Below are 10,791 nucleotides of genomic sequence, written 5' to 3'. Positions count from 1 at the left end.
AACCGCTGCAAATTCAAAAATCCAAACACCTATAAAAAGGGATTTGGAGGATCAATTCCACTTTAACGCATACATACCATTCACAAGAGAATTTCTTCTTTTTCTCTCTGGTTTCTTCCAAATCTTCAAAACCCTAACAATGACGGCCAATCAATCTCAAACCACTAAAGATGTCTCCTCTAATCCATTCATGATGATTCAAAGTACAAATTATCAACTTCTTGGTCACATTGATGCTAATCCTGAGGGATTACAGATGTTAATTCTTGCTCTTAAGCATTCTGTACTATCCACAAAAATGTTTAGTGCCTTTGATGTTCCTCATTCTTGGTTGTCAATTGCTGCTTCTACTGCAACATACAGCAAGACGATGCAAATCGTTACTTTTCAACTTATCAACCACAAGAAATTCAGGTTAACAAAGAAAATGTTTGCTCAAATTCTGAAAATTCCAAATGTTGAACCTATTTCTAAGGTCACCAATGCCCAAATCATCCATATGTTTAATGAAATGGGACATCAACCTGCTCCTGAAAAGATTAGTGATTTCAAGAAGTCTGGACTACCCTGTATTTGGAACTTTATGTTTGGCACATATCTATGTTGTTTAACCGGAAGAACTATTGGGTTAAACAAAGGACATTTAGAAGTATATACTTTGGTTGCTGGTATCTACTATGATCTACAGTGGATTTTGTTACCTAGCTCTGGAAGGAATTTCTTAAGAGCATTGAAAGCACGAATGTAGTAGATGGGATTTCATGTGCTAGATACTAGAGCTTGATTTTACACTATGTATATGAGAAAGAAGGGAATCTGGTTTCAGAAAGTGATGAATTAGTTGATTTTGCTACTTATAATTTTACGAAGTTGGTGGAAGACGATGTTGGTATTTTTCCAAATGTTGCTCGTATTCCTGATGCGAAGCTTCAAAAGGTCAATCCTAAAAATCTAATTCTTATCGAATATTTGAAAACGATTAATCCATCTATCAAGACTAGGAAACTATAGATGTGTCAGCAGAAGGTTCTTTGAAAAAGAAGCGAGGATCCAAGAAGAAAGTACATGAGAGTCCCCTTCATGTAAGTCCAGAAAAAGTTTCGAATAAAATTTCAAAGGGGGATAATGTTTCGAAGAAAAAGGATCCATCGATTGTTATTACCGAACCAGTTATTCACGAAGAGGAACATGTTGTCCTTCAAAAGGAAGTGGCTACAAGGAAAACTGGTGTTCTCAAGCGTTTGAAGAAAATGACTCACAATCCTTCTCTGACTCTTCAATATAAAAAACAAGTGACTCGGAAAGGGGTCGTTTTCAAGAAATTCCAACATCAGTTTCTCCTCAATCGAAGAAAAGGCGTGCTAAGCATGGCTAAGCATATCTCGACGGAACAAAAGAAGCACAAGAAGCAGAGGAAGCTAGTATTGCATGAACACTCAACTGATGAAGAAATGGTGCATGAAATGCCAGTTACTAAGCAAATAGCTTATATTTCACTTGTGAGGGATTCTCTAGTCCAATCGAATTTCAAGGAGACTTGAAATCTTAGTGGAAATATGGAAACTTCGGTAGTGGACACAACTATCAATCATGGTGAACAATCAAAGCAATCAACTCCTGAGCAATCAGCGGTCATACCACCCGATGTTTCGACTATCGAGTCATTTCATGAGGAGGTACAAACTTCAAACATCACTGCATATGGATCTAATACAGATGCAAATGTTATTGGTGATGGGAGTGGCGACAAATGCCAAAAAAATTCCCTGCCTGTGAGCACAAGGGTACAAGTGGGAGAAAGACAAAGTGTTGGCAGTGGGAGTGGCGACAAAGGCGAAAGGGGCTCAGGTAATGTTGTTGGTGACGCAAGAGTGGTTGGTAGAATCTTGACTACTTAGATTCCCACTTCTCTTCCAAGAACTTCGATTGTTAACACATCAATGATAACAACAACAAGGCCTATCACAAAGGGCATTGTTATTGGAACTGCTGGTGGATAGTCGAGTTCATCAAAGTCAAATCCAAGTGAACAAGAGAAAGACAAAGGAAAAGGTGTATGTCAGGAGCTGTCTGTGAGCACAAGGGTACAAGTGGGAGAAAGACAAAGTGTTGGCAGTGGGAGTGGCGACAAAGGCGAAAGGGGCTCAGGTAATGTTGTTGGTGATGCAAGAGTGGTTAGTAGAATCTTGACTACTTAGATTCCCACTTCTCTTCCAAGAACTTCGATTGTTAACACATCAACGATAACAACAACAAGGCCTATCACAAAGGGCATTGTTATTGGAACTGCTGGTGGATAGTCGAGTTCATCAAAGTCAAATCCAAGTGAACAAGAGAAAGACAAAGGAAAAGGTGTATGTCAGGAGATGTCGAAAGAAGAAAAAAAAACGTTGCTCAGGAAGCTGAAATGGCAAAACAAAGACAAATCTGGAGTATTCTTCAACAACGTGCAAATGATCTTTCTGGTCTTGACCAAGGTAATCCAACAAAGTTATATCACTATGAATATATTTTAGCTTTGACTGTATCTGAGGAGATGCATGATTTCGAAACGATACCAAGGAGAATCTTCGATGCTTTCAACTCACCAATGAACCAATTAGATTTTCCTTTGAATCGAATGATGTTCTTAGAAGAACAATTCGAAATTGCTGAAAAGTTTAAGGATAAGTCGGAGCTCAGGAACATGAAATTTCGTTTTCATGTTGTTTTGGGTAAGAAAGAAGAGGAGGTATTTTCGTTAATCAATATCACAAGGGTTTTGGGAATAACAAAAGACACTTTGTTCAAAGGAATGTTACAAAACTATAGGTTTCATGTTGTTCAAGCAAAAATTGTTACATATGACTTCTCTATTGCTGATTTCCCTATAATAAATATGCATGATCGTTTGGTGGTGGCTTTATTCATTAAGAGTGTGAATGTTTCAAAGCTTCAAGTGACAAGCAAGGAAGATTTTATGAATAGCTTTGGTCTATTAAAGGTTTTCATTGAAGGATATTTTTCTTCGTTAGCATTATCTGATGTTGAGCTGGCTAAAGTCATGGGAAAGGAAGTCGAATTTCCTCAAACCATTTTGATGACAAAGGCGAATATCAACAAGCTTCAAGACGGATAGATTACCTTGAAACCACTAGGAATTCCTTTTTTGGGGAAAAACAAAAGGGCAACAATTCTAAATTCCTGTTTCAAGTGTGTGATGTGGAAAGATACACTTCTTCTCATTACACTAATCTTTTAGTGCGAATGAATAGCTGCAACAAAATCAATGACAAAGAGAAGGCAGAAATTCGCAAGACTGTAAAATGGTACGCTGAGATCAAAAGGATTATTAATCAAGCTACAAAATTGTTACTGAACTGATTCGTCACTACTCACAAAGGGGGAGAATGTAGATTTCAAACTTAGTTGTGAGGTGTCAAATTTCAGTGTATAGTTTCGTTAGATTGGAATGTTATTACAAGGTCACTTATGTTACGAAGTATAGTGTTCAAGTCCCTTGTATTTTTTGTATGCTTTTGTTTTCCTATAAATACGGATCGATTTTAGATTTAGATAGAACTTTTGCAACCTCTCTGCCTATGAACACTTTTTATCATAAAAGCTCAATATGAGCTGAAAACAGATTCTATTTACTCTCAGTGTTCTTGAATTGTTTCTACTCTGATTTCAATTCATTTCTCAATTAAATAACTTCAACATTCTCCAAATGCGAGATTTGGTTGCACGAGTTGTGGTTTATGGGAACATCGTCAACCAAAAGGGGGTCTTGGTTTAACCAACCAAGATCGAGGTTGTGATGCATTGGGAGGTTCCAAGGACTGCATCTAAGACTCAGATTTTCTTAGGTCTCGTAGGGTATTATCAAAGATTTATCCAGGACTCCAAGATTGTTGTTTCGTTGATCTATTTGACAAAGAAGAGTGTGAGCTTTTGTTGGGGGCCTGATATTGGCTTTTGAGACTCTGAGGTAGAGGTTTTGTGAGGCCCAATCCCCATGCTCCCTGAGGGTTTGGATGATTTTGTGGTTTAATGTGACGCCTGTATTTCTGGTTTGGGAGCTATCATTATAAAGAGGGGTCATGTGATTGCTTACGCTTCAAGTCAGTTGAAGCCTCATGAAGCGAACTACCCCACTCATGATTTGGAATTATGGGCCACGGTTTTTTCCCTGAAGAACTGGAGGCATTATTTGTATGTGGTCTAGTATACTATATAGATTGACCACAAGAGTTTGAGGTATTTGATGGACCATCCGAATCTAAATATGAGGCAGCGAAGATGGTTGAATGTGGTAAAGGATTATGATTTTGAGATCATCTACCACCCTGGAAGGCCAATGTGGTGGCCGATGCTTTGAGCGGCAAGGTGGCAAGCTCTTATATCAAAGATGAATGCTTCACGATGATTGTCACCTCGCCTTTGTTGGATTTGATCAAGGAAGCTCAGATTGAGGGTTTGAAAAAGAAAAAATAGAAGGCCAAGCGGATCAGGGGACAAATTCCTTTATTTGTTAGGGACCGCTGAGGATTGTTGACTCAGTGTAGTAGAGTTTAGGTCCTGGTATCAGGTGGGGCGAGACAGACGGTTCTTGAGGAGGTGCATAGGTCAAAGTTTTCTATCCATCCTAGGGCCACTAAGATGTATAGGGATTTGACGTTGAGTTATTGGTGTCCCTGTATGAAGAGGGAGATAATTTAGTTTGTCGATTGATGGCTAACTTACGGGAAAGTCAAGGCCGAGTATCAGACACCTCATTGTAAGATGTAGCCTTTACCCATTCCCATGTGGAAGTAGGAGGAGATTACTATCGATTTCATCACAAAATTGTAGAGGACAACACATGGTGTTGACTCTATCTAGGTCATTGCGGACTGACTGACGAAGAGTGTGCATTTCATATCGATTGCCCAGAGCATATCCACATAGAATCTAGCTGATATTTATGTACGGGAGGTGGTAGTTCGGCACGAGATGCAGTTTCGATGTTCTCAGACCAGGATATTCGCCTCAACTTTAGGTTTTGGAGGAAGTTTTATGAGGAGTTTGGGTACTCAGTTGCATTTTAGTACATCATACCACCCTTAGACCGATGGCTAAAGCAAGCAGATGTTCCAAACGCTCGAGGATATGCTTCAGGCTTGTGTGTTGGATTTTCGAGGGAGTTAGGATACTTTCCTTCCATTGGTTAAGTTCTCCTACAATAACAGTTATCATTCCAATATCAATCGACCACCATTTAAAATGTTGTATAGGAGGAGGTGCAGGACCCTGGTTTGTTGGGGAAAGGTTGGTCATCGGGTCATGGGAAGTATTGAGGTGGTGATTAACACCACTAAGTTGATTCAGTAGGTGCACGATAGATTGTGGGTCTCGTAAATCCGAAAGTAGAGTTACGCTGATCAATAATGTTTGGACCTCAAGTTTCACGTAGGGGATTTGGTGCTGCTGAAGGTGTCACCTTGGAAAGATGTCTTTTGGTTTCGGAAGCGGGGCAAGTTGGGCCTCCAATTTATTGGTCCTTTTAGGATTACTGCTCGAGTGGGCAGCGTTACATATCGGCTGGATTTTCCAAATGAGCCAAGTCAGATCCATAACACCTTCCACGTGTCTCAGTTGTGGAAGAGTGTAACTGATGATTCAGTAGTGATTTCGTTTAATGATATTTAGGTGGACGAGCCCCCGAATTATGTAGAGAGGCCAATTGCGATTCTCGATAGGAAAAGTAAGATTCTGCATAATAAGGTGGTGAATCTGGTACAAGTGCAATAGCACAACCGAAAGGGCTCTGAGTTGACGTAGAAACCGGAGGACGAGATGAAGGAGCACTACCATGACTTGTGTGCACCAGAGGACTTCAAGGACGAAGTCTAATTAAATTAGAGGATATTTGTAACATTTGACTCCATGTACTTCTTCTTTGGTCCCTTAAGTTTAAGAATTTTGGCAATTTTAGTCCCTCGTATGTTAGGTGTACGTTTGGTACACTTAGCGTATGACATCGCTTGGTTGTGGGGGTTTAACCACGTACGTTGGGCGTAGATGGTGTACGCGGGGGCGTACTTCTACCTGGGTTAAACCCTATTTTGTAGGGTTTGAAACCTATTTAAACATCATTGTATGTTTGACATACGTTTGGTACGCTTAGCATATGAGATCTCTTGGTTTCAGGGGGTTTAACCACGTACGTTGGGAGTACGTGGTGTACGTGGGGCGTACTTCTACCTGGGTTAAACCCTAATTTATAGGGTTTGAACCCTATTTATACGTCATTATATCCTTTGCACCTCTTACCTCATCATCCTCCATTATTCATTTCATCCCGTTGAAACCCTAACTCATCCTTTGAGCGTTCTTGAGCTTTGAAAGTAATTTTGGGGCATTTTTGTGTGTATTCAAGAAGAAAGAGCTTGGAGACCAAGAATTTGTTGAGTTTGATCTTTTATATCAAGAATCTTCGTCAACTTTGGGAGCTAAAGAATGTATAAAGTTCTTACCTTGATGATTCATTTTGATTGTTAGAGTTTAGGGCTTGTTTTTTAGCTTTATTTGGACACATGGGTTCTCTTTGTGAGTTTGGGCAACTCCAAGAGTTTGATATGTTAGATCTCAACTTCTTTTGTTGTTCTTGATGCATAAAAATGTCATCTTTATGGTTGTTATTGGCTATGTATGATTTTGAGTTCTTATTATGAGTATTGCTTGCCAAAAATGGTTGTTGGGTTCCATTAAGACTTGCTAAGGGTTAAAGTTGCCAACTTTATGTATTAGAATCATAAAATGGATGAGATTTGAAGGTTGGACCTTATGGCTGAATGGATTAAGCACTAAATGGCTTAGGGTGGCAAGCATCCCAGTACGTTGGGCGTACCTAGTGGTAAGCTACGCATACTAGAGGTCGAGTATGATAAGAGTACAATACATAGACTGAGCAGTGGGTTTTTGGACTTTGATTGGGCTTTAGACTTTTAGGCCTTAGTTAGGTTTTGGGCCTTAGCCTATTTAAAGTATGAGTGGGCCTCAATCTTTTTCTAGTAGGCCTTAAGTTGTATGTGTTGGGTTTTTATGGGTCTAGGGGCCAATATTGTGTTTATCGTCCAAGTTTGGTTAGGCCCATTATGAGAAGGGTAAAATGGTCTTTTATCCTAGGAGTGTGGGTTTAGGATTATAGACTCACAGTTATGGTTTTTAACCTAATTCCGATTAGGGTGATTTGTTTGTTTTTAGTGTGGTATTTTTTGGTTCTGTAGTCGAGCAGCTACTTATTTATCAGCGAACTGAGGTGAGTTTTCTCACTGTATCAATGGGTCTAAGTCACCAAGGCCGACCCACTACTTGTGATATAGGATTCTAACTTTATTTGTGATATTTGTATGAAAGACCAAGATTTAGCCCCTGGCAATTGTATGAAAGACCAGGGTGTGGCCCTTGGCATCTGTATGAAAGACCAGGATCTGGCCCTTGGCACTTCAATGGAAGACCGAGATTTGGCCCTCGGCAGGAAATTACATGTAAGACTATGATTTAGTCCACAACACTAACTTATTTTTCTATGGTATGTCGTAGTTTGGGCAAAGTCGCTAAGCTTTTGCTTACAGTTTATATTTTTAGTTTCAGGTATTTCTGGTACTAAGGGAAGGGTTCGACATGATGGTACAACATTCTCCCCTCACTGTTTTCTGTACTTTTGATATTCGTCCTCTAATAATTTGACATTATTATTATGTGACGGTTTTGGAACAATTTGATGACTATAACTCTTGTTTAAAAATGAAAATTTTTATCATGGTTTTTGGAGCTTTACATTGGGGAGAAGATAAAATATCCAAACTACCCTTATTTAATTTGTAAAAAATCCAATAAAACCGTTCTAAATGATTGGGTGAAAATTGTCCATAGGTACTCATTTTAATAGATGTATTTATATATATATATATATATATATATATATATATATATATATATATATATACACACACACACACACTCATACTAGGTTACAACCCATAGGAACCACGGGTAAAATATTTTTTAAATTTTTATTAAATTAACAAGAGGAAATCACAAATAGTTATTAAACTTTCTATGTAACATTCCAAAAATCAAGGATAAAAATTTCTTTTTTATTATATTCAAAACATAGATGTAACTGGATCGAAATATTTAAAAACATTTCTAATTAACACAATTATGGGAGTTAAATACCAAAAACACATATTGTGGAAAACACGGGTGTATGTGCAGCGATCAAGTCAGGCCCTACGCTTCCGAACTGGAAATACCTGAAACCAAAACCACAAACTCTAATCACGAAGCTTAGTCAGTTCCCCAAATACCACATACCATACATATCAAACGAGCCCTACATAACATATATAATCATGAGCCATACATATCAGACAAAACATAATCAATCGGAGTGCTATGTGCCAACCAAGTCTTTCCATTATGCCATGAGCCACCCCATGGTTGTCCATGCAAGCATCACAAAGACAACTAGCATACAATTATACCATTACTAACCAAATAACTGCCAGAGTTCAGACTCTGGTCTTGCATACAAATTGTGAAGGGCCACCCCCTGGTCTTTTTATAATACGCAAACCCAATGGGCTGACATTGGTGCATTCGAACAATAGAACAATTAGGAAACTCACCTCGAAATACATGTAAATAATCACTATAGTAGCGAAGAACTCTACCAGCTTCAACTCACTTCCAATCACCTACAGGAAGACGCTGGAGTCAATACCCAATCACAGGTCATGGTCACTTGCAACAGTGACCACATTACATGAAATGACGATTAGGGTTTCACATAAAATGACGATCAAGGTTAAGTAAAACAATTAACCGATTAAGGACTTAATCACTTAAGGGTATTACTGATAAGTTTGACTTGGTCATTCTCAAGTGAAATAGTAATTCAATCAACAACCCGAATACATGCCTGGTCATTGTCCAAATAGAGCTCCCCGCTTTAGGGGTTTTCACATAAAATGATAACTAGGGTTAGTGTTCCACACTTAACCCCTTAAGAACTTAATACATTAAACCCAATATTGCATTAAGTTAATTGTAGGGACATTATTATGTATTATTTAGAATTTAATTAACAGCTTTAACGCGGGTCCCAACCAACTCCAAAAACTAGGTTTTCTTGCTATTAGGGTTTCCTAACCCTAGTTAGGGTTTCCAACCAAAATACGTGCCAACTAGGTTCCAGGTTAAGCTTTTAGGTTAATTTATGCTTAATAAGTCAGACACCACCCATTATCGCCCCAGGGGGTGGTCAACGGTGGTTCACGGTGGCAACAACCACCATACGCTGGTGGTGGGGGTTATTTCCTTGATTTTCGGACAAAACATATCAAATAAATTCCAAATATCATTCCAATCACACACATATGCACATAGCCACCCCAAGGTGGCGGCAGAACGGCGGCATGAGGTGGCAGCCACCACCTCACGGTAGTGGTGGGGGTTTGTCTTCGATTTTCCAGCCAAACAAAACACACACACACGTTGATGTACACTGAAACACGTACACCTAAATGTAGAATCTCACACACACAACGTAGCCACCCACTCATAGTGGCATATGACTTCTGGAAAAATGTTGGCGGTGGGACAGCCAGTGGACCAGAGACAACGGTAGGTGTGAAGTAGAAACGGCAGAAACAAAGAGGGAGGAATGGTAATGGGCTGTTCCATTATCGTAAGGAGACAATAGAGGCTGCATTCATGACTTCATCTTTCCCGATCTCCCTGACTAGTACGATGTCGACTCGTAGATATTGCCTTCATCGACAGCGGAAGCAGCAGTGATGGACGATTTCGCTATCAATAATGGTTCGTCGGTGGCCTTGGTTGATTGGAAAAGCAAGAGGATAAGGTCGTGGCGGCTGGGGTATACCATATGGTGGCTACTTTAATGAGAGATAGGTTTAGTGTTTGAATGAGAGCCAAAGGTGGGGGAGGTGACCGGATTATGCCCCGTCCGTTTTCGAACATAAGCCATTATGCACTTTCAGTCCCTACCTCACAAATCCATTGCAATTCGAGTCCAAAATTTACCAATCAGCCCCTGGGATCCAAAAATATATTCATAACTAGTCCATATGATACCGTTTAACCCTCAACATCCAAAAAATAAAACTTTTAACTCCTATAGCTAACACTAATACTTTATTACGGAGTTAGGGCTAAAATAAATAAAATTAAAATACATCGTTGGGCTTGAGGGCTTATTATTTATTTATTCACCTATTTTTATTTTATTTTATTTAACTTATTTTCTTTTAAACAGAATGTTACAATTCTCTCCCACTTAAATTAGATTTCGTCCTCGAAATCATCTCTCGCTTCTACTTCATGATGTACTCCCCCACAACAACCAAGATGAATGAAAATCTACAGAATCAATCGGTCTCCGAGCTTCTCGGCCACACGCCGACGTTCTAATCTCGCACCAAGAAAAGGCATCACTATAATGAAAACTAATTGATCTCATATTGAACTGAACCACATTCTTACTTTGCTCCAACAACCAAACTAAGCTATCCACTATTAACGTTGGGGCTTCCCCAATCAGACGATAATAGACAGGTGAACCCCCGACTTGAGCTCCTAACACCCTAGGGTCTAAGCACAAACACTACCTTCATAAGCTATCACAACTAACACCAATACGAATCGAAGGTAAAATACAACAATTGTCGATGAACTTGTTGGGAAATAGGAAGTTTAGTAGTTGCATGGAAGTCTGAAACTCAAAGAAATCTAACTAAA

Source organism: Lactuca sativa, chromosome 5 (genome assembly GCF_002870075.4).
Source record: "Lactuca sativa cultivar Salinas chromosome 5, Lsat_Salinas_v11, whole genome shotgun sequence".
NCBI classification, from domain to species: Eukaryota; Viridiplantae; Streptophyta; class Magnoliopsida; order Asterales; family Asteraceae; genus Lactuca; species Lactuca sativa.
This window is presented reverse-complemented; position numbering follows the sequence as displayed.